General features: G+C 41.4%; 1 long non-coding RNA gene across 1 annotated transcript in view; it reads left to right on the forward strand.

Moving 5' to 3' along the window:
* LOC132897081 (uncharacterized) overlaps positions 1–23,800 on the forward strand; it is a 105,279-nt gene extending 81,479 nt beyond the window's left edge. The window contains exons 3-4 of the long non-coding RNA XR_009656235.1: positions 6,739–6,843; positions 22,880–23,800. This is a non-coding gene — a long non-coding RNA (uncharacterized LOC132897081). The remainder of the gene's footprint in view (positions 1–6,738; positions 6,844–22,879) is intronic.
* Positions 23,801–25,978: the final 2,178 nt, after the last annotated feature.

The following is a 25,978-nucleotide window of genomic DNA, read 5'->3' on the forward strand; positions in this document are numbered from 1 at the left end:
TCCACACGGCACCAGCGTTTTGGGTGCCCCAAAACAAAATCTTTTGAGAATGGGTTCCAAAGTGGAAAGATCTGGCAACGGCGCCGTTGCGAAGTCGTCTGGATGAGTAGAACGGATTTGTTTACGATGACGTCACAACCACATGTGCTTCACGCCGGGTAGAAGTGTAACGAACTCGATGCGAGTTGTCAACAAATCCTATAACTTGGTTCATGAAACGCGCTTGCAAAATATTTTCACTGTGAATATTTATTGTGTAATGGTGCAAATTAAGAGAGAGAGAGAGAGAGTATAGCCCTTAGGGCAGAGTCAATCCCGCCAGCAAAAATAGGGAAAAAAAAGGAGCGATCTCACCTCTTCAGATGTTGGTTTAAGTTCGACAATACATTCCTCAAAAAGGGCGTAGAAGAACAAATTAATCCATCAACGTGTAGCATTCAATTTATTCTGGACCATTAAAGACGCCGCCTTCCGCGTAGAATCATACGTCATCCTCGCCGCCATATTGGATGGGGCAAAGCGGAGAATAAAAATGCCTCATTCATGTGCTGCGTTTAACTGTACCAACAGGTTTACCGTCCAAACGAGATCACATGGGATTAGCTTTCAAAGGTGAGACTGGAAAAATACTTTTCATTGTATTTGGTCATTATAACGTAATTTTACGAACAGATTTTTCTGACTGTGGCTAATATGAAGTCTCACGCATAATAATTTATGTGCATGCGTCCTTACTACTTCTATTATTCTGGTGTCTCTGATGGGACCGTCTTACAGCGCACCTAGAGGTGTGGCATGTGTATTGCATCGTTTTCAGCAAGCGTTGCGTTGCCATATGTACCTGATATTTTACTGATCCGTTGCCCATGTGGACGCGATATTTTTATTATTTTTTTTAAAAATCTCGTTGCCGTTGTCGTGTGGATGTAACCTTAGTTGAGCGGTTCTTGACATAATATGGATTAGTACAGTTGTGGAATAGGGCTATTTACTGTATTTTTATTATTTACCATTTACTGTTTGATGGTTTCAAATGCATTAAGAAGGCAAGAAATTGCACTAATTAACTTTTAACGAGGCACCTGTTAATTGAAAAGTGTTCCAGGTGACTCCCTCATGAAGCTGGTTAAGATAATGCTAATAGTGTGCAAAGCGTCATCAAGGTAAACTCTGGCTACTTTGAAGAATCTAAAATATGAAACATATATTTTTGTTTTTAGTAAACACTCTTTTTGTTTATTGCATAATCCCGTATATGTTCCATGTGTTATTTCATAGTTTTGATGTTTCAGTATTGTTCTACAATGTAGAAAATAGTCAAAATACAGAAAAACCTATGAATGAGTTGGTGTGTCCAAATTTTTGACTGGTTTTGTATACAGTCTGTTTGTCTAATATAATTTCATACAGAAAATTCCATATATACAGTATATACAATTTCACATAATTACAGTCTGTATAAGTTTTCTAACTAAACATGATTCTGCTGCCCTTTGCTAACCCTGTCACCCGTCACCCTATCTCATCCCAGTACCAAAAGTGCATCTCTCTCTCACACACACACACACACACACACACACACACACACACACACACACACTACAAAGGGAGCAGCTGGGATTTATTTCACTGAATAAAAGCAATACTGGTTGGAGGCCTTTGAAATCATTAATAGATAAAAGAATGAAAGCTCACATTACATCTGGGAAGAGAGAGATTGAAGCCTGAGCATTCATCTCTCAGATCCCACCATTAGTTTGAATTAGCTATGTTTAACACGGACACTAAATGACTGTAATCTCCAAGCTATTGAGAAAAAGATCTCGATGCTGTGAAGTGCTGCTGATTTCAGTTTAGCGAGCACTTGATGATCGGTAATAAATGTGGGTGATGCCGAGTGCAGTTAGAGGGGAATCTGCACATCTGAAATAAGCACCCAGCTTTTGTGACCAAAACTATTTTTGTTCACCACAGGTGGGGCAGAGTATGGCTCAAAAACAAAAAGAAATGAGAGAGAGAGAGAGAGAGAGAGAGAATTAATAAAAACATCACAGTCTGCTAATTGGCTGGGTTTGCTGGAACTTAACTGGAACTTCTGGCTCCATCTTCAAGTTTTAAAAAGCAATTTCCTTGACATGACTTGGCTCCGTGTCACCGCTTTGCTTTTGCCTGTGTATCATATAATTCTACCAGTGACTCAATAAAACTCACAGAAATCATAAAAATACACTTTGAAATACAAAGTTGCACAATTTTCATAATTACAGTCCATGAATAACTAGCTGGTGTGATGGAATTTAATGTTCGACTCAACTTTAAATCTTTAAACATCCAGCAAGTTTAATTATTTATGTTAAAGCGTGTCATTTAGTGAATATTTAGGAGTGCAAGAAATGTAACAGCAAATCTGTCTGTCTGTCCATCCATCAGCCTATCCGTTCATCTGCCCCTCTCTCTGTGTATCTATCTGGCTGTCCACTGATCCATATGTCTGTCTGTCTGTCTGTCTGTCCATCCATCAGCCTATCCGTTCATCTGCCCCTCTCTCTGTGTATCTATCTGGCTGTCCACTGATCCATATGTCTGTCTGTCTGTCTGTCTGTCTGTCTGTCTGTCTGTCCATCCATCCATGAGCCCATCCATTCATCTGCCCCTCTCTCTGTGTATCTATCTGTCTGTCTGTCTGTCTATCCAGATGTCTGTCTGCCTATCTGCATGTCCGTCTGTCTGTCTGCCTGTCCATATGTCTGCCTTTCCAGATGTCTGTTTGTCTGTCTGACTATCTGTATATCTGTCTATCCATTTGTCTGTCTGTCTGCTTGTCTGTCCGTCCATCCGCCTTCCTGTTTGTCTGCCTGTCTGTCTGTGTATCTATCTGGCTATCCATTGATCCAAATGTCTGTCTGTCTGTCTGTCTGTCTGTCTGTCTGTCTGTCTGTCTGTCTGTCTGTCCATATATCTGTCTATCCATCCATCAATCAGCCCATCCGTTCATCTGTCTCTCTCTTTGTATCTATTTGGCTGTCCACTGATCCATCTGTCTGCCTGCCTGACTATCTGCATGTCCGTCTGCCTATCTGTCTGTCTGCCTATCCACATGTCTATCTGCCTGTCCATATGTCTGTCTGTCTACCTATCCAGATGTCTGTTTGTCTGTCTGACTGTCCGTATATCTGTCTGTCTGTCTGTCTGTCTATCCGCATGTCTATCTGCCTGTCCATATGCCTGTCTGTCTGCCTATCCAGATGTCTGTTTGTCTGTCTGTCTGCTTGTCTGTCCATCCATCCGCCTGCCTGCTCGTCTGCCTCTCTGTCTGTGTATCTATCTGGCTGTCCACTTGTTCATCTATCTGACCGTCTATCTGTCCGTCTGTTTCTCTGTCTGTCTTTCTGCCTGTCTCATCTTTTTGTCTGTCCACCTGTCTATCAGTCCATTTATCTATCTGTCTGCATGTCTGTATATCTGTATGTCCATCCATTAGCCCCTCTCTCTATCTGTCTATCTTTCTGGCTGTCCATCTGTATATCTGTCTGTCCATCTATTAGTCCATCTGCCTGTCTGTCAAACCATCTTTCTATTAGTCTGTCTGTCTGTCTGTCTGTCTGTCTGTCTGTCTGTCCCATCTCTTGCCTGTAAAACGATTGTCTGTCTGTTGTGTGTCACATGATGAATAATGCTTTTTTTTTAAAGCTCAGATAATCAACACTCATTTCTGTTGAGTTTTGTATAAAATGTGGCTGATGTTATTGTTGTAAAGAATGTGTTAATCGCGGTACAACATTATAGACGTTATTACTTTGATAAGCTTCAGGAGGTTCAGATAAAGGTTCCTGATGTTCACTGAACACGGATCTAAACACAAGCCACTGCAAACATCCACCCTCCAATTTGCTGATACGGCACTGTTTTTAAGGCAAACAACACATCGGCTACAAAACGGGGTGGTTTTCTGGATCAAAGTGAGTCGTCTGACACACTAAACGTTGTCCTGTTGAACTAGCATTTCTTGTAACTGTCATTTGTCAGGAACCAAATCTGAAACATACAACAACAACAACAAATAACTGAAATTTAGCAAGGATTATTGACACTTATCTTGTAGTATCATGACGCACGTGTTAAAATGTTGAAATGATTTCTGGGTCAGACAAAGGGCGGGCGTGTGTGTGTGTGTGTGTGTGTGTGTGTGTGTGTGTGTGTGTGTGTGTGTGTGTGTGTGTACGATGGACAGTAAACATTGATTTGAATGTGTTTGTTTGTTTAAATAAGCTTAGCCCTTGACTCATGTTGTTCATGCCTTTTCACTGTGTGTGTGTGTGTGTGTGTGTGTGTGTGTGTGTGTTCATATTTAAAAATTGCTCATTATGTTTCAGAGTAGGCCATTGCTTCAAGATTTTTTTTTTCTCCTAAATGTACCTTTTGGGTGTGTGCTTATTTGCAGTTTATGAGATCATGCTTAAGAAATGTGGCAAAAAACATTTCATGTTGCGACACATCAAGCCGTTCTCCTATATAATCAACGGGTTTTTCATATCCGACCAGACAGTCACTAAACATGAGATGAATAATGCCATTCTTCCTGAGTCTGGTGTGCTGTGTTTTTTTTTTTTTTTTTTTTAAATTCTCCTTTCCATCTTGCTTTTACTGGATCCGTTTGATTCAGGTATATAAAACGTGGCGGCATTTTCTGTAGAAAACTTCAGGGTTCCGCTTTTATTTTCTTCTGTAGGTCATCAGAACCACCGCAATGCAGTGTATAGGCAAATAAAGCAGCTTCGTTTGATCAAAGACAACAATGACACTTGTTTATCCTGTATGTGTGTGTGTGTGTGTGTGTGTGTGTGTGGTTGCGTGCGTGCGTGCGTCAAAAATCTCCACATATATCTACACATACACGCACATACTGTATATATTCTTTTGTTGAATATAATATTTAGACAAAAATATCGTCAATCTACATTTTTACAGTTTTTTAAGTAATGTAGCATTACAGTGTTTGTCTAGATGTTTCTTATAAAGATAAAGTGTACACTGTACTACCTATCGTGTGTATTGGAAATGTTTTAAGAGTGACGATATGCTATTTTTGTCATATTGCTCACTCCTAGTGTGAACGTGTGAAACTTGCAGCAGATACCAAATTTCAGCACAGATGACTAGAAGAGATGATAGTTATAATCTGTTAGTAATTAGGATTAAATTCCTCGACATTACATTTTTACTTGTGTCGCATTTGATAAAGCTAGAGAGATAAAGGACTGTCATTAAAGAAGGAAACAACTTGATTCAGACTTATGACGATAATTAAACTTTAGTTTTAACATATTAGAAGCTCTTCTGATGTTCCTGTTTAATGATGCACTGCAAAATGGAGTCTATTTTTCAAAAACCGTTAAAAAAAAAACAACCCTTCAAATCTGAAAACAGATTAAAACTCGAAGCTTTACATTGTACCGACACGGACTGATTGTCATTCAGCGCTAATGTCATTTTAAAACCACAACACACGGTGCGCTCATGCGTCTCAGACGTCCATTTTGACTTTGTTCTTGCCCTTTCTGTGTGAACTGTTATGGCGGCATACATCACGCTGAGCTAATTAGCAATATAATTAGCATTGTAATTAGCAGCTATAATAATTTCTTTTATTTATTATGGTTTTGGTTATTTATCCGGTATAAAAGAGGAATGTATGGTCATTAGGTGGTCTTTTTATTATGTTGATTTCAGGCCTGATGTGACTTAAAGAAAGTACTCGCAAATTAGCGTATACTGTATCGGCATGGCAGTGTTAGCATGGTGGTGGGAGTGAACGAGGACGATTGCTTTAAAGACTAAAACACACCTATAGTGCATGCTGGCTCTTTGACATGATAGAACACGCTTCCTAGAATATCTGGCTTTGCCTCAAGATTATGTCGATGCCCAATGATCTCTTCTACCATATTGTGATTGTGGGGAAAAAAGACTCTGCCTGACATCCATCCTAATGCGAATGTGACCGGTTGTGTTTCTGGAGAGCCCTTGGCGAAGGAGAGATGAATGGCAAATTAGTTTTCTCTTGAGGATAGACTAATTCAGTCGACTCTCAGAAGAACTTTATATGAGCGAATAAGAGCTGCGTTGTTTCAGTAGTACATCGATGAAGATGTCTGTAAATGGTAGTCTACATAGACAGACGCTTCCTGCTTCAAAAAAAAAAACCCAAAAGGGTTTTCAGCCATAAGATGTCTCTAAAAGGCTATATAATTCCTTTTTATCACTCTGACTGTCTTTGTCAGTAAGCTTCTCAGACTGCTGAATGCTCTCTTACGGCTTTTTTTTTTTTTTTATAAAGCCAGAAGCCACTGTTTTCCCTTTGAAAGGGTTGCATGCAGAAATGCACAATCTAATAAGAGCACAAGATGGATGATAATGTCTTTTTATTAACTTAGTGAGTGGTTTGTTTTGGTAAATTGAAAGTCGTATTTTTCTCTCTAAACATCTAATTGGGCTTTTGGCGGATTTTACAATGAAATGAAAGCAGTTATTGTGCCTTCGAAAGCTGCGCTGTTCGTAAAATCCAGTGTAAAAACAAGCCATTGACAAAACTAATATAAAATGATATATAAAAGCTGTCACATGAACCGAATGCTGATTTGTCTATGTGGTATTCACTTTGAGAACTTCAAGGAAAAAAAAAAAATCCAATAGAAAAGATTGCATGTGACGGTTGTGTTATGTATGGTGTTTCTTTAGGGATCAGCTGGCAGAGATGTAAGTGTGTGCAGAGTGTGTGCATGAAAAGAGACTGGAAGAGGAAGCGATCGACAGAGAGAGCCCAGTCCAGCTGGACACAACAAGGTGAGTTTTACTCAGTGTATGGATCCAAGTGAACCCGATTCTGAGACTTTAGGCCAAGTTTACATTAGACCGTATCTGTCTCGTTTTCTTTGTGGATGCACTGTCCGTTTACATTAAACCGCCGGGAAACGGGAATCCGCCAGGGTCCACGTATTCAATCTAGATCGTGTCAGGTCCGGTGCTGTGTAAACATTGAGAATACACGGATACGCTGTGCTGAGCTCTAGCTGGCGTCGTCATTGGACAACGTCACTGTGACATCCACCTTCCTGATTCGCTGGCGTTGGTCATGTGACGCGACTGCTGAAAAACGGCACGGACTTCCGCCTTGTATCACCTTTCATTAAAGAGTATAAAAGTATGAAAATACTGATGCAAATACTGCCCATTGTGTAGTTATGATTGTCTTTAGGCTTGCCATCCTTCCACTTGCAAGTGGTAAGTGATATGCGCTGGGATCACACACACAGTGGCTCAGTCCCGAATCATGGCTCGTGCACTTCACTCGCGCGCTCTGTGAGCTGCGCAGGGCCGGAGTGCGCACCCTCCAGAGGGCACTCGCTGTTCAGGGCGGAGTGATTTGGAGCGCAGGATTCCTGCGGAGCCGAGCGTATCCATGTATTGGCGTTGCTGTGTGCACGCGAATCGTGTATTGGTGTCGCTGTGTGCACGCTAATCATTTTAAAAACGTTAATCTGATGATCCGCTGATACGGTCTAATGTAAACCCCACCTTAGTTACTCTTTAGGACTTAGGGGTGGCTTTACGATTAATTTGACCATTGATAAAAAGAATAGAAGACTAGTCAACTAGTTGATTGACTATTTATGCAGCAAAGTGCTCTTCAGTTACAGCCATACATAGTGTGCAAATTAAATTTCTAGCTTCACTGATTTTTAAGTTACACCCTTAACAGAAAATTAAACGAGAGCGTAAATGACAGCGTAGCTCACTTCGGCCCCGTCTAGTCCAGAAGGACCGATCTAAAGTGGGCCACTTTGCACAATAAATGTTGCGAGCTATATACAAGCTATATATAGGAGCAATATCCACCCTAGGAATACCGACCTATTTGCCAGAAAGAATCCAAAACGGTGAGGAATTGACTGAGAAGAAGCGATTTTTGTTGAACTACTCAGTCATTAAAGGAGAACTGAAGTAATTTTAAACTTGCTTTATTTCTTAATTAACGTGTTATTCAATTATGTTTTCGGTTTTATTAACTTTATATCATGACTCTTATTCGAGTCCAGCGGCCGGCGGGGGCCTTTCTGTGTGGAGTTTGCATGTTCTCCCCGTGTCAGCGTGGGTTTCCTCCGGGTGTTCCGGTTTCTCCCACAGTCCAAAGACATGCAGTTAGGTTAACATGGGGCGGCCTTGGGCTGAAGTGCCCTTGAGCAAGGTACCGAACCCCTGACTGCTCCCCGGGCGCTGTAGTATGGCTGCCCACTGCTCTGAGTGTGTGAGTGTGTGTTCACTGCTTCAAATGGGTTAAATGCAGAGGATGAATCTCACTGTGCTTGAAGTGTGCATGTGACAAATAAAGGTTTCTTCTTGGCATATTATATTACACTTATCGGCCTATTCGGTTTTTAGCCATGTTGAATTTAGTTCGTTTGGTTCACGGCAGGCGTCGCTTATCCGCGCGATCTTCACGAGACTTGTGCGAGACTTCAAACGTGAAGTGTCAGCACCGCCATTTTGAAAACTGTTTACACAGCGGCCGGATCGCCATATCATTCCAATTTAGATTAATTTCGAGATTGGCCAGCTTCATCAGTGATGGAGATTGTTCCATACGACTTCGAACCAACGTGGAGTAGAAAAGAGTTGGAAAGACGACAGGATAAGCACAAGTCTGTCGCGCTGGTATTTACTGTCGCACAATTAAAACGTGCCAGATCAGGTGGTTGGTGGGTTTTCAAAATAATAAATACATGCATGTATTTTTGTGATAAATGCATATTATACCGAGCGCATTTCCCACATAATCCTCACTAAGGTTTTGGACAGCACTACAAAATGGTGTCTCCACTATATAAAGCCCTATATAGTGAGTAGGGAGCGATTTCAGATGCAGGGAAAACTTCCGGCTTGATTACATCAGCATTCGAAAGAGGGCGCACATGTCTTTTGGCAACGTTGGCAAATGTTGGTCACTTTGATTTCCGCTGTACATTTTACTTCCGTCCTACGATGTCTCGCACAGGTCTCAATGAATCTCGTTTATGGCCATTGCTTTGACATATGGACTGATATATTACAGAGCATATTTCAAACACTCATAACTTGCTATAGCAGTGACAGAATAGCTGTAAGAAATGCATTCCTATATTTTATAAAATGAGAAATAAAATTTTGATAAATTTGCTTTCAGTTCCCCTTTAAGGCTTAATTAGTCCATAACTTCATTAATAATTGTAATTAAGCAAATCTGGGTAGAAGTTATATGCACCCTAGGTACCCCTACCTACATACCAGAAAGAATCAAAATCGGTGAAGAATTGAGGGAGAAGAAGCGATTTGTGTGGAAACTGCTCGTTAGGGATTGATTAATTACTCCAGATCTTCATTATTAATTGCAATTATGCAAATTTGGGTAGAAGCTATCTATATGCACCCCAGGCAGACCAGCCTTCCTGTCAAAAAGGATAAAAATCGGTGAGGAATTGACCGAGAAGAAGCGATTTTTGCTGAACTGCTCACTCTTTAAGGCTTAATTAGTCCATAACTTCATTAATAATTGTAATGAAGCAAATCTGGGTAGACGTTAGATGCACCCTAGGTCCCCCTACCTTCATGCCAGAAAGAATCAAAATCGGTGAAGAATTGAGACAGAAGAAGTGATTTTCGTGAAATGTGGACGCCGCCGGACGGACAACACACGATGGTGTAAACTTGTCTCCTGTCAGCCGGATGAGCTAATAATAATTCAGGAGGGTTTTCTGGCATGCTCTAGCAGCATCCAAAAACAGTTCTGGATCAGCTTCGTTGAGCTGGGATGTGCTGCTGATCTGACTCTAATCTAGCTGAGTGGGATTGGATAGTGATGTGCAACCCACGGCTCCGAAAGCACTCTTTCAACAGTACCCAAGTACAAGGATTTATTTTATTACTTCTGCCAACTGTGTTGGAGCAGGTTATGTTTTCGCCTCTGTTTGTTTGTCTGTTCCCAACATGGCGTAAAACGTAATGGACGGATTTTGATGAAATTTGGAGGAAAGGTGAGCCATGGGCCAAAGAACAATCGTTCAGACAACTTTATTTGATTAGATTTTGATACAAATCCAGATATGTATGAGGATCCAGGATTTTTTTTTTTTGTCTTTTCCCAGCATAACTTAAAAAGTAGTGAATGGATTTGGGTGAAATTTGGTGTACAGTTTTAGTATTATCCTAGGTTCGAGTGATTTGATTTTGATGTTGATCATATGTGATTTGGCAGAGGTATGGACTCTATCTAGTACCTAGTTTACAATTTATTTAGCTTTGAAGCAGAATGAAAATAACTACAATCTTGCATACACCTCTCCAGTTCGAAACATCCATCCATCCATCCATCCATTATCTATAGCCACTTATCTGTACAGGGTCGCAGGCAAGGTGGAGCCTATCCCAGCTTACTATGAGCGAGAGGCGGGGTACACCCTGGACAAGTCGCCAGATCATCGCAGGGCTGACACATAGAGACAAACAAACATTCACACAACTTCACATTCACATCACGTCAGTTTAGAGCCACCAATTAACCTAACCTGCATGTCTTTGGACTGTGGGGGAAACCGGAGCACCTGGAGGAAATCCACGTAGACACAGGGAGAACATGCAAACTCCACACAGAAAGGCCCTCGTCGGCCACTGGGCTCAAACCCAGGACCTTCTTGCTAACCACTACACCACCGTGCCGCCAGGTTCAAAACATTAAAAAGCATAATGGGTGTCAAGTGTGGTCTTGTGCACTTGAGGGTACCTAAAGTACATTTAGCTGCCATCTTTACTGTCTGTCTCACTGTTTTGTTTTGTTTTTTTCCATCGCCCCAACCAACATCCTCACAGCTAAGACTTGAGACTATATTAGTTGCCTACTCAATGGAATTTCTATTGCAAATCAGTATTCATTTATTTAAAGAATTTGTTAGCCATCTTGTGTACTTGCTGTTCACTTTTTTTTTTCTTAACATTGCCGTCCAAGAACAAGGAAAGTTTCCGCTATGATAGCATAGCATTTTTCAATCCAAGCTAATAATCTGTTTAATAAATCAGCAGGGGAGCATGTATTATACAATGCCAGTGAAGCAGATGAAGATATGAGCATGTTTATGATCGTCTTGGTTTCACACGACACAAAAGCCGACTGGCAGTGGTACAATAGCGGAGACTCGGCGCACCATTGAAGTTGCACCTCTGCTTCACAACACAGCTTAATTGAGTCACACATGCAGAAGAGCAGCCCAGTCACATCATGATACCCAGAGGCCTGGATTAATTAAGGTCTGAAAACCCAGGAGTACTCTGTGTTCAGCAAGTGCAATTTGTGACTGCGTTTTACCTCTAAGTGAGAGTTTACCTCTCAGTCCTGTATAAAATAGGTCTTTTGTATGTCACGCTTCTTTTATAAACCTGTAGTGCTTCGAAATACAACTTATTAGTCCAGAACAATAACGGAATATTTATAATGGTGTAGCACGCCTTGCTCTTTCGACAACCTGTATGTGTTTTATGACTCCAAAGTAAAGATGTTAATCCCACTACTAACCCTGCTGGTTGCAGGAATAGACCCCTGCTTCCCTGCTGTTCCAGCCATCCTGCTACACTTTTCTAAGTGAATAGAGAGAGGTAGGTCTCCGTGGGTAACGGCTGCCATGGAGGCACCTGGAGCGAAAGAGAGCCAGAGAGAAAAAGCTAGGGTTGATTGGAGAGATTTTACTGGGCCTTAAAACCCCTCCTCATCCCACTGTCGTGCTGTGCATTGGTGGTCAGGCCCTGGCGGGGGGCAGGAGGAAGCTCCCTGCTAGACGAGATGTCTGCCAAGAGCTAGAGGAAGGTAGGCCTGTCCCTGCGAATGGGCAGAAAATTGAGGTTAACAAGCATGGCGCATGCTAAGTGGCGATGGGAGTCCCCAAGCTCATGGCTAGGGCCCTGGCCCAGCAGCAGCCTCCTCCTCCTCCTCCTTGCAGAGATGCTGGCAGCATTCTCTGGCAGGAAGTGACCCGAACTCCCTGTATGCCTTCCTCTCAAATTAAGCCATCATCACACTATGAGCTATAGATCCAACTGAATTACTGATCTTACTGATGTTACATGGAAACGTGCTCTCTGGATCTGTCAAATACGGTGCCTTGTCTTGTATGTTGCCCTGGATGATATTTTGTTTTCATAGATGGGATGGTAGTCAGTCTGGATGTGATTTGAACATACTGAGTCAACTGTATTGTAGATTTGGAATAGAAAGAAACTTTTTACTTTGGTATAGTAATGTTAGGCCACTTTCACACTTGCCTTTCTATCCAGACTCATTTGCCCAGATAGTGTGGTATAGTTGGTGAAGTTTGAACATTGTTTTCAAGGCTTGGAATGATCCATAGACTTGAGATCCCTAATCCTCCTGGAAATTCTGGTCTCGTACATGCATCCACTGGACTGTAGTATGGTCTGCGTTAGGTGCGAAGGCTATCTGCTCTTGGTGCCACACTAACATGGGGTGGGTTTCCCCAAAGTCTCTTCACGCTAAGAGCATCTTAACTAGGGGGGGGAGAGAGAGAGTTCATGGTGATGTCTGCTTTACCATTTAACAATGATCTTTGTGCTACAGTGCTTTTGGGAAACCACCCCATGATCAGTTAAAGTTGGCTATGGTGAGTGGAAGAGGCAGAAAGCCTTAGTGATATATAGAACTGGAGCATTGTAATTAGTTCACTTTTGTTGTACAGTAGTTGCACTGAGCACATCACATTAAATGCCTTGTGCCAATCCGTATGGTTAAAAACCTTCTTATACCAGAACGGCTCCTCATGATCAGGTATTCCTGCTTTTGCCGTGTGTTGAAAAATCGCTTTCCAATGTCACTTGAGCAAATAAGGCGAATAATAAAACTTGATGTCGAATATTTTACAAATCTCTATGTAGAAAAGTGGAATTACATGATCAAAACGTGGTTCTACCCTAAACAAGCCCAGAATCTGTCCTGGGTATGGACTCAAATATTGGGTATGGACCAAGTGTGAAAGCGTTCTTAAACCAACAGCCAGAGATACTAAGCTGTTTGTGTATTCTGCATAAAAAATCTTGTGTGTTATGTGCATTACATTTTAGAGATGTTCTTATCCAGAGCGACATACACCATACCCAGAGTAGCCTGGGGAGCAGTTGGGGGTTAGGTGCCTTGCTCAAGGGCACTTCAGCCATTCCTGCTGGTCCAGAGAATCGAACCAGCAACCTTTTGGTCCCAAAGCTGCTTCTCTAACCATTAGGCTCTAGCCATGGCTTTCCCCATGCCCTAATGTTTGGCCTTTTTGTGCAAAACTGGCTTAGAAGCCTAAACACACAATCTAAGCACCACATATGCAGCAAAATATATTTTCTCAACTTATGCAATACACGCAGAATTGCACCAAAGGGTGGAGAAATAGGAAGTGTGTCCGATTAACATATATTCGATTTGATGAACTACCAGCAACCAGTTTTGCGAGTAATTTTGTACGCCTCTCAAAACCAGGTAGAAATTAGCACCATGGGTGTTGCTTGGAGCTTTATAGGTAGCTAGTATTGCCAGGCATGTTGTTTATTTCCAGAATTGGGCTACACTTGTCCTGCCACTGCATGTCTTCAAGTTCTTATTCATTCACATATACAGTTTTAATTTATGATAAAATGTGTAATAATATGAGATCATTTTCAGACCTTGACAAAATAACTATTAAGAGAAGCGATGTTATTTCTTACCGCTTGTCAGTTGGGATGTTTTTGTCTTGCAACCTTGACTATAGCACGTAGACCAGGAGGACATATCTCAGATCTTACAAAGAAATTCAACACATTAAAGAGGACTTCTGTGACATTTTCCTGATATTACAGGATCCACAGCTGACCACATGAACCACAGTTTAATTGCACACTTTTTTTTTCTATAAATTAGCTACTTTATTCAATACTCAGCCATCTGTTTATTAAAACCAATTAGCAATCAAACAGCATATTAGACATATTCATTTACTCCAGACTGTGTACTTGTTCTGACACGAAAATCTTCACAGCTCATAGCTCCAGGGTTTCGTTTTGAGCTGGGGTGACATGTCTTTATCGAGTTTCTGTGCATGTTCTCCAGGTGTCCCATCCACAATGCAGTGCATTCACACTTTACTATAAAGTGAGGTTTTGGGACAGGGCTCAGATCCACTGCAACCCAGATCCTGAAAGTGAATGAATGAGCTTCATTTATGAACACATGATCTTCATTAGTGAGCATTGCATTTCTTTAGTTTCAGTCTTTTTGACAGCTATGTGGTTGACCAAGTCCAACACTTCACATTGACTTTTAAATTTAAGGGTCATTCTAAAATCCAGGGTACATTTCGCATCTCCAAGATAAACCTTTTGTTATTTTCCATGAAATAAATCTTTATTGAATCAGTTTTGAACAATAATGCAAATTATGACAAACTTTCACCAATAGCAATGCTTGATGTACCGTGCTCAGCGTAAATGAGTGCACCCCCTTTGAAAAGTAACATTTTAAACAATATCTCAATGAACGCAAACAATTTCCAAAATGTTGAAAAGACAAAGTTTAATATAACATCTGTTTAACTTATAACGTGAAAGTAATCTCATCTCATCTCATTATCTCTAGCCGCTTTATCCTTCTACAGGGTCGCAGGCAAGCTGGAGCCTATCCCAGCTGACTACGGGCGAAAGGCGGGGTACACCCTGGACAAGTCGCCAGGTCATCACAGGGCTGACACATAGACACAGACAACCATTCACACTCACATTCACACCTACGGTCAATTTAGAGTCACCAGTTAACCTAACCTGCATGTCTTTGGACTGTGGGGGAAACCGGAGCACCCGGAGGAAACCCACGCGGACACGGGGAGAACATGCAAACTCCACACAGAAAGGCCCTCGCCGGCCCCGGGGCTCGAACCCAGGACCTTCTTGCTGTGAGGCGACAGCGCTAACCACTACACCACCGTGCCGCCGTGAAAGTAATGTTAATACTATAAACTTAGATTACACATTTTTCAGTTTTACTCAAATTAGGGTGGTGCAAAAATGAGTACACCCCACAACAAAAACTACTACATCTAGTACTTTGTATGGCCTCCGTGATTTTTAATGACAGCACCAAGTCTTCTAGGCATGGAATGAACAAGTTGGCGACATTTTGCAACATCAATCTTTTTCCATTCTTCAACAATGACCTCTTTTAGTGACTGGATGCTGGATGGAGTGTGATGCTCAACTTGTCTCTTCAGAATTCCCCATAAGTATTCGATTGGGTTCAGGTCAGGAGACATACTTGGCCAGTGAATCACTTTCACCCTGTTCTTCTTCAGAAATCCAACAGTGGCCTAAGATGTGTGTTTAGGATCATTGTCATATTGGAAAAGTGCACAACGACTAAGGGCACGGAGTGATGGTAGCAGCTTCTCTTTCAGTATAGAGCAATACATCTGTGAATTCATGATGCCATCAATGAAATGCAGCTCCCCGACACCAGCAGCACTCATGCAGCCCCACATAAGGACACTGCCACCACCATGTTTCACTGTAGGGACCATGTATTTTTCTTTCTATTCCTCACCTTTGTGACGCCATACAGTTTTGAAGCCATCAGTTCCAAAAACATTTATCTTGGTCTCATCACTCCAGAGTATAGAGTCCCAGTAGTCTTCATCTTTGTCAGCATGGGCCCTGGCAAACTCTAGGTGGGCTTTTTTGTGCCTGGGCTTTAGGAGAGGCTTCTTTCATGGACAGCATCTATGCATGCCATTCTTCTGCAGTGTACGCCGTATTGTGTCACGGGAAATAGTCACCCCTGTTTGGCTTTCTACTTCTTTAGATAACTGCAGTGAACTTGCATGGTGATTTTCTTCAACCCTTCTCATCAGAAGACGCTCCTGTCGAGGTGTTAACTTCCGCGGATGACCTGGACGTCTCTGTGAGATGGTTGCAGTTCCATCTTTCTTAAATTTTTGTGCCACTTTTGCGACAGTATTCTGAATGATAAGTAAAGCTTTGCTGATCTTCTTGTAGCCTTCACCTTTGTGGTAGAAAGAAATAATTTTCTTTGGGGAATTCTGAAGAGACAAGTTGAGCATCACTCTCCATCCAGCATCCAGTCACTAAAAGAGGTCATTGTTGAAGAATAGAAAAAGATTGATGTTGCAAAATGTCACCAACTTGTTCATTCCATGCCTAGAAGACTTGGTGCTGTCTTTAAAAATCATGGAGGCCATACAAAGTACTAGATGTAGTAGTTTTTGTTGTGGGGTGTACTCATTTTTGCACCACCCTAATTTGAGTAAAACTGAAAAAATGTGTAATCTAAGTTATATTATTAACCTTACTTTCACATTATAAGTTAAACAGAGGGCGGCACGGTGGTGTAGTGGTTAGCGCTGTCGCCTCACAGCAAGAAGGTCCGGGTTCGAGCCCCGTGGCCGGCGAGGGCTTTTCTGTGCAGAGTTTGCATGTTCTCCCCGTGTCCACGTGGGTTTCCTCCGGGTGCTCCGGTTTCCCCCACAGTCCAAAGACATGCAGGTTAGGTTAACTGGTGACTCTAAATTGACCGTAGGTGTGAGTGTGAATGGTTGTCTGTGTCTATGTGTCAGCCCTGTGATGACCTGGCGACTTGTCCAGGGTGTACCCCGCCTTTCGCCCGTAGTCAGCTGGGATAGGCTCCAGCTTGCCTGCAACCCTGTAGAACAGGATAAAGCGGCTACAGATAATGAGATGAGATGAGAAGTTAAACAGATGTTATGTTAAACTTTGTCTTGTCAACATTTTGGAAATTGTGTTCACTGAGATATTGTTTAAAATGTTACTTTCCAAAGGGGGTGTACTCACTCACACTGAGCACTGTACATTTTAGACCCAATTTATCCATAAAACATTCACTAAACGACTCCCACCCCTCCCCCCACATTATTGGCTGTCTTCGACTCCTGATTCATCCATTCAACTCGAATAAACATGAAGTGATTCAGTCTAACAGTCTGTTTTTTGGTGCTTATTCTATTCAGTGTTATAAAATCAATTGCATAGAAAGTCCGTTTTCTGTATTATGTGAAATTTCGGTCATAAAGTATATAATTTTTATCCGTCCCAGTGTTCTTGTCAACTCTGTTAACTCCGTTATAAAACCGCATAAAATCCACAAAGACTTTTAATAATACGCATGACACCCGCACCGAGAGATGTCGCTTCCTCTGGTGGGAAACTTCATAAAGGCAGTGAGGTATGTTCTGTTTCTTCTCTCATTAATTTGAACAAAATATTGAGAATTTTACACCAACAGTCGATTAATTATTCGTCAAATCTGTTATTGGACTGAATCTCTCGCTCATTTTTTAAAAACAGTAACATGATTAAAATCCATCACATTCTGTTTTTCATACGTGCCATGTGGTAGCTGGCTTGAGGTTAGCATGTGGAATTAAGACACCAAAATGGTGGGACGCGTCAGTTCTGCTTATGGATTTCCCAGTTTGGTGACAACAGAGTTGACGACGGCTAATAGACCCGGCACTTGAAATGTACCCGCGATTATAGGATGGGCCTTAAATGTGTGCTTCGTATATAGATCGCGTATAGAGTAGTAGGCGATCCCAGGTGCAGTTTGCATGAATTTCAGATGCAAAGAAGTGTACAGTATTTCTTGGACAACCAGGGTAGCCTGGAAGTAGCAGCTTTGACTGACTAACTGACTGATCCCCAGTGTTGAAATGTGCATGTGAGGGAGTCGGCTGGTATATGTTTAAAACAAGGAGAAGCAACCCATCAATAAACTGGGAAAAGAATAGCCAGGAACTCAGAGTGATTTGTTTAGCTCCTATATCCTTACAAATTCCACCCTCGTTGTTCCTTCTTGCTGCTACAGGACTGACTAGTCCCTGACAACAAAAGTATATTCAAGTGCGCTTCTAGTTGACTTTTTTTAAACTAAAAATAAGAGTATGCTTTCAGTTTACTTTTTATTTACTTATCAGAGATATACTTAATAAAGTTGTACATAAGTGTACTTGGCTTATACTGAAAAGTACCCCGATTCCAAAAAAGTTGGGACAAAGTACAGATTGTAAATAAAAACGGAATGCAATAATTTACAAATCTCAAAAACTGATATTGTATTCACAATAGAACATAGACAACATATCAAATGTCGAAAGTGAGACATTTTGAAATTTCATGCCAAATATTGGCTCATTTGAAATTTCATGACAGCAACACATCTCAAAGTTGGGACGGGGCAATAGGAGGCTGGAAAAGTTAAAGGTACAAAAAAGGAACAGCTGGAGGACCAAATTGCAGCTCATTAGGTCAATTGGCAATAGGTCATTAACATGACTGGGTATAAAAAGAGCATCTTGGAGTGGCAGCGGCTCTCAGAAGTAAAGATGGGAAGAGGATCACCAATCCCCCTAATTCTTTTTTTTTTTTTTAAGATATTTTTTTGGGCTTTTTGCACCTTTATTGGATAGGACAGTGTAGAGACAGGAAATGAGCGGGAGAGAGAGACGGGAAGGGATCGGGAAATGACCTCGGGCCGGAATCGAACCCGGGTCGCCCGCATTCATGGTATGGCGCCTTAACCACCTGAGCCACGACGCCCCAAAATCCCCCTAATTCTGCACCGACAAATAGTGGAGCAATATCAGAAAGGAGTTCGACAGTGTAAAATTGCAAAGAGTTTGAACATATCATCATCTACAGTGCATAATATCATCAAAAGATTCAGAGAATCTGGAAGAATCTCTGTGCGTAAGGGTCAAGGCCGGAAAACCATACTGGGTGCCTGTGATCTTCAGGCCCTTAGACGGCACTGCATCACATACAGGCATGCTTCTGTATTGGAAATCACAAAATGGGCTCAGGAATATTTCCAGAGAACGTTATCTGTGAACACAATTCACCGTGCCATCCGCCGTTGCCAGCTAAAGCTCTATAGTTCAAAGAAGAAGCCGTATCTAAACATGATCCAGAAGCGCAGACGTCTTCTCTGGGCCAAGGCTCGTTTAAAATGGACTGTGGCAAAGTGGAAAACTGTTCTGTGGTCAGACGAATCAAAATTTGAAGTTCTTTATGGAAATCAGGGACGCCGTGTCATTCGGACTAAAGAGGAGAAGGACGACCCAAGTTGTTATCAGCGCTGAGTTCAGAAGCCTGCATCTCTGATGGCATGGGGTTGCATTAGTGTGTGTGTGGCATGGGCAGCTTACACATCTGGAAAGACACCATCAATGCTGAAAGGTATATCCAGGTTCTAGAGCAACATATGCTCCCATCCAGACGACGTCTCTTTCAGGGAAGACCTTGCATTTTCGAACATGACAATGCCAAACCACATACTGCATCAATTACAGCATCATGGCTGCGTAGAAGAAGGGTCCGGGTACTGAACTGGCCAGCCTGCAGTCCAGATCTTTCACCCATAGAAAACATTTGACGCATCATAAAACGGAAGATACGACAAAAAAGACCTAAGACAGTTGAGCAATTAGAATCCTACATTAGACAAGAATGGGTTAACATTCCTATCCCTAAACTTGAGCAACTTGTCTCCTCAGTCCCCAGACGTTCACAGACTGTTGTAAAGAGAAAAGGGGATGTCTCACAGTGGGAAACATGGCCTTGTCCCAACTTTTTTGAGATGTGTTGTTGTTGTCATGAAATTTAAAATCACCTAATTTTCCTCTTTAAATGATACATTTTCTCAGTTTAAACATTTGATATGTCATCTATGTTCTGTTCTGAATAAAATATGGAATTTTGAAACTTCCACATCATTGCATTCCGTTTTTATTTACAATTTGTACTTTGTCCCAACTTTTTTGGAATCGGGGTTGTATATAGAAAAGTCTAAGTATATTAAGCTTATACTTAAACTTTTGATCAAGATATACTTAACAAAAGTATAATCCATCCATCCATTATCTGTAGCCGCTTATCCTGTTCTACAGGGTCGCAAGCAAGCTGGAGCCTATCCCAGCTGACTATAGGCGAGAGGCAGGGTACACCCTGAACAAGCTGCCAGATCATCGCAGGGCTGACACATAGACACAAACAACCATTCACACTCACACCTACAGTCAATTTAGAGCCACCAATTAACCTAACCTGCATGTCTTTGGACTGTGGGGGAAACCGGAGCACCCGGAGGAAACCCACGCAGACACGGAGAGAACATGCAAACTCCACACAGAAAGGCCCTCGTCAGCCACTGGGCTCGAACCCAGGACCTTCTTGCTGTGAGGTGACAGTGCTAACCACTACACCACTGTGCCGTCCAAAAGTGTAATAATGTATTAAAATATTTGCGCCTTATGTTTAAGTGTACTTGCCCTGTAGTTGTGCTTCAGCATTGTTGACTCTTAGGTATGTCTGTGGTTGCATATAAGTTTTTTTTTTTTTTTTTTTTTTTTTTTTTTTTAATTTCTCCTGAGTGGGATAATTAATTTTTATTTATTTATTTATTTATTTTTCTTTAGAGTTTGGATGTCAGTTTCAGTTGTCATTGCCGTGTTTTTATACTTTGGCATTTAATACAATGTTGCTTTAAATTTTGATTTTTAAAGAAAATGAATATGTTCTTAGTCCTGAGTATCTGTTGTTATTTTGTGAATCCTTACCTTTATAACTTCATTGTAACTTAACATACAACACACTTAAGTTGTCGACTGGTAGTGTGCATGAGGTAAGGGTTCGGGCTAGAAAACTAATAGTATACCTAGAAGGGTAATTGCAGTATACTTCAAAACTAAAAAGTGGACTAGATGTATATAACCAGTAACTAATAGTATATTTCCCAATATGCTATAAAGTATACTTTTATAAACTTAAAAAATGGACTAGAAGTGTGTAACGAGTAAACCAATAGTATATTTCCAGTATACTACAAAGTACACTTTAGTAAACTAAAAAGTGGACTAGAAGTATAAAACAAGTAAACTCATAGTATATTTCCAGTAGACTATGAAGTATGCTTTTGTAAACTAAAGAATGGACTACAAGTATAGAACTAGTAAACTATTAGTATACAAGTTTACTTGTGGTATACTTGCAGTACAAAATAAAAAATACTAGTTGTATACTCAGAGTTTACTTCTCTTAGACTTAAAGTATACTTTTTATAAACTAAAAATTGCCCAATTTAGTCCCAAGAAGTATTAGATTAGTTTACTTACAAGTATACTATAAGTACATTGATATCAGTATACTTGGTACACAAAAGTATACTTAACAAAATTAACTTGAAGTATACTCAATTTATCTCATCATCTCTAGCTGCTTTATCCTGTCCTACAGGGTCGCAGGCAAGCTGGAGCCTATCCCAGCTGACTACGGGCGAAAGGCGGGGTACACCCTGGACAAGTCGCCAGGTCATCACAGGGCCGACACATAGACACAGACAACCATTCACACTCACATTCACACCTACGGTCAATTTAGAGTCACCAGTTAACCTAACCTGCATGTCTTTGGACTGTGGGGGAAACCGGAGCACCCGGAGGAAACCCACGCGGACACGGGGAGAACATGCAAACTCCACACAGAAAGGCCCTCGCCGGCCACGGGGCTCGAACCCAGGACCTTCTTGCTGTGAGGCGACAGCGCTAACCACTACACCACCGTGCCGCCTTGAAGTATACTTCTTTTTGATAAGGGGTCGTTCTTGCTCAAACTCAAATTGTGGAAAATTGAGACGCGTATTGGAATGCAGGTGCAGCTCCGAAATAGTAAACCAGAGGACAAACATGTTCTTTGTAGTATTTGAAAGACAGCCGATATAACGAAGATCATTGTAATTATTGTCAATATGGCAGGGAGCCAAGACCCACGGGTCGTATTTGAGGGTAAGTTCAGGTATTGTGAGGCTTGATAGTGTTATCAGACTCAAATACTGACACCTCTGTGCTCTGCTAGTGTCAGCGGCCCTCTGCGCTTTCCCCGCTGATACCGTCAATGTGGGTACTAAGGATTGAGCTGAATGCTCCACATCCTGCTTAAATCCCCTCCTCAGGTGTCCCGAGGCCTATGTATTTTTCCACCACCTTTCCTGCGGCAGTGTTTCCAGATGGCAAAGGGAGCTTATGTGCTGCAGTTTCAGTCAGGTGTACTTGTTATGCTCTTAAAGAGAAGGCTGAGTTGCAGAGTTTTCTTAAGACAGCGGCTCAGGAGAGGCCTTTCAGATCTAATCCTCTTCCCCTGATTCCAAGGGCTTGCAAATCTCCCTCGTTAACTTTGGACTGTGTTTGTCAGTGGGGCAATATTAAGTTGCTCTGATGAAAAGAGCTCAAGTTTAGACTGCCTTTGACTTTGGTGTTTTTAAAAGACATCAAGAAGATCTCTTTTTCTTTTTTTTTTCTTTCTTTTAGTTGCTTGATTGAGTTTGTGTGTGTGTGTGTTTAAATGCTTAGAACTTAATCTGCCATACCTTGACGTTGTAACCTAAATTCTCCTTCTGCTAATAATTTATGGAACTTTTTTATTATCTTATTTCTTCTTCGGTTCTTTGACTTTGGCAAGTTTTCCAAGAGGACCGTTTACAATTTACATTGCATTTCATGGAATATAAAAAGTGTGTCAGATACTACGTTAAATCTCTTTATAGTATCCCAACAAAAATGCATCTTCAGCTTCTGGCTATTCCTGTATGATTGACTAACTGTAGATTCCCTGGGAGGACACATACAATGTGTGTCGTGAAAATTCCCCTGCTGACATGTTTCATAAAAAAGGATGAAACAAAACAAAACAAAAAAAGACGGTCTCGGGTCCCCACGTTTGATTTTTTTTTCCCCCCTCTTTTTAGGCAGTGCCTGGCTGATTGTGTGAGACACATGAAAGAGCCGAGGCATGGCCAGGGAGCCTCTATTCAGGGCTACACTTCTCGAAAAGCTGGCCGTATCTAACCCCTGGCGACTGGCTGGCCCTATCACTCAAATGTCCCAGCAGTCTTTGTGGCTTTCCCAAGACCACAGTGAAATGATCTCTTTTGTTGCGCATCATTAGTTCCATCTGCTGTGTGAGCCTGGCTGTCTGTTGCGGGGGCAGGACGCCGTCATGGTGGCCAGGGGGCGAGGCGAGAGACCCACGGCCCTGACGCTCGTGTCCCGACCTCCTCCTTCTCATCCACCGCTCAGGACGCCTGCCTCTCTTTCTTTCTCTCAGCCTCTTCCTTTTTTCATTTTCTTTAGTCTCTTTCTTTCAGTCTCGCTCTCTGTCAATTCAATTCAAGTCAATTCAAAGTAGCTTTATTGGCATGACCATATTAATATACAGTATTGCCAAAGCATTCGAATACATTTACACACACACACACACACACACACACATACACAGTCTTAGTAACCTTGTAGGGACCTTCCTTTGACATAATTAATTCAGCTAATTAATGCTTTGCCTACACCTAAATCTAACACTACCCTTAACATCAGAAACCAAAAGGAAATCTTTTCACTCTTTCTGTTGAACAAAAACTGCAGTTTTTATTTCAAGTAGCAGATTTCATTGTTGGAACCAACCAAATGGCCAGAAATACCTATCCTTGTGAGGACATTGTGTTTTACAATATGTGATCATATCTGATGTATGAAAGAAGCAGTGATGTAATACAATGATTTTGATGCAATACAATATGACACAATGCTGCATTTGCATTAAAATTCTAATTTATTAAAATTCTATCTTTTTGCCATGGCACTTGATATTACCATTGTGACCTATAGCCAGATCTGCCCTGAAATGACCCATATTTTGGAAACACGTTTAATAAACCCATAAATGATGACTAAATCTGTCATACTTGCAAGATCATACGTCATTTCAGAAGTGATAAATTGAATGAACTAGTAGCACAAGCCTTAATTATTTGCTCTGGAGGCCAGCTGACAGCCCATCAGCTGTTCATGATTAGAGCCAGAAGGGGGAAAAATAGACCTGATGCATAGCTTTTGCTATTTTTGCAGCCATTAATGGTAGTCCTGCTTCCCCCCAATAGTAATCTCCATTCTCATTCTCATTGCAGTCACATGACCACATGTCTGAGGCATGAAAATGGGTTAGATCTAATTAGGAAAGATCGTATTTCTATGTTCATACATGTGATTTGTGTGACTTCAACAATGTATTGTCAGTGTAAATGGTTCATGTTTGTGCACTTTGCAAAACTCAAGACAGCATATTTATAGAAGAGAGAGAATCTTCTTCATATAGTTATTATACCCCCGCTCTGTATCTCCGGATCACCGTCTGTCCGAAACACCCTTTTCCTCAGCAACCACAAATCATAACCACTTGGTACCAAAGTTCAGCTTGGGGTTCTATACCGTGTATACCGTTTTCAAGTCTGTCGCACATCAACGTCCTGTTTACCGCCTGAATGTATTTACGAAACCTATAGCGTGGATTTACAAAATTTTCACAACATTTTTCTCAGTAACTACAAATCACAACTGCTTGATATTTGGTACCGAGCTTCAGCTTGGAGTTCTATACCGTGTATACCGTTTTCAGGTCTGTTGCACATCGACTTCCTGTTTACCGACTGAATGTATTTATGAAACATATAGCGTGTATTTACAGAATTTTCGTAACACTTTTCTCCGCAACTACAAATCGTAACTGCTTGATTATTTAGTACCGAGCTTCAGCTTGGGGTTCTATACTGGTGTATACCATTTTCAGGTCTGTCGCATATCAACTTCCTGTTTACCAACAATGTATTTACGAAACATTATAGCATGGATTTGCACAATTTTCATAACGTTTTTCTCAGCAACTACAAATCACAACTGCTTGATATTTGGTACCGAGCTTCAGCTTGGGGTTCTATACAGTGTATACCATTTTCAGGTCTGTTGCACATCAACTTCCTGTTTACCGACTGAATGTATTTACAAAACATAGCATGGATTTTGACGCTATTTCAAGAAGCGAAATGCTATTACAGATTGACAGTTTACCAGGATGCTATTTGAAATCCCTGGGCAGAGACATGGCTCTTTACTTACTTGTTTGAGGGTTCATTATTTGTTGAAGTCAACATTCATAATAAGTGTCCTATTCCTTCGATTGCTTGCATTCTGATATAAGTGAGAGCGGGGGGATACGTAAGTGAGCAGTAGCTCACAGTTGATCTTGTTTTAACAGATAAAAAAAATGTTCTACTTAATATTTGACCAGTTGGCTTACGCCACACCTCAATCATTGCAGCTGACAGGCACTGAGACCGCACCTTATTCACTAGGACTGATGAACAGAGAAGCCACGCCTCCTTCACTGGGACTGACCTTGTGACCACGCCTCCTCTTCACTGAGACTTGCATTGTGACCATGCCTCCTCTTTACCGGGACTGGCAAACATTGTGACCACACCTGCACCTCTTCACTGGGACTGACATTGTGACCACACCTCCTCCTCCACCAGAACAAACAAACATTGTGACCACGCCTCCTCCTTCACTGAGACTGTCTCCTTTTTACAACTATAAGCATGTTTGACCAGTACAGATGCACTTTTCTCTTTCTCCCTCTCTCTCTCTGTATTGATTTCATGTTTTGATATTTATTCAAGCATTTGACAGAAAGGCAGTGGGGCTTGTGCACGTTTTTCTGTTTGGATGGAGGCATGTTAGAAATAAATAACTCCTCTTATTCCTATGGAACACACAGGCTAGCGTGGAGTTAACAGATATGTGCACACAGATGGTTGGTGATTTCGCAATATGATGAAGTGTCAATTTGTGAATATTCATAAAGGCTAATGAAGTATCCCAGTAAAGCTCGGCTATATTACAGTCCAACTCTCCTGAGAAAAATGCATCCCATTTTGAATACATAACCAAAGATGTATGCAAATTTAAGGGCAAAAACAATGATTCATACTTTTTATACAGGACCAGCCAAAAGT

The sequence above is a fragment of the Neoarius graeffei genome, chromosome 13 (genome assembly GCF_027579695.1).
Source record: "Neoarius graeffei isolate fNeoGra1 chromosome 13, fNeoGra1.pri, whole genome shotgun sequence".
Taxonomy (NCBI): domain Eukaryota; kingdom Metazoa; phylum Chordata; class Actinopteri; order Siluriformes; family Ariidae; genus Neoarius; species Neoarius graeffei.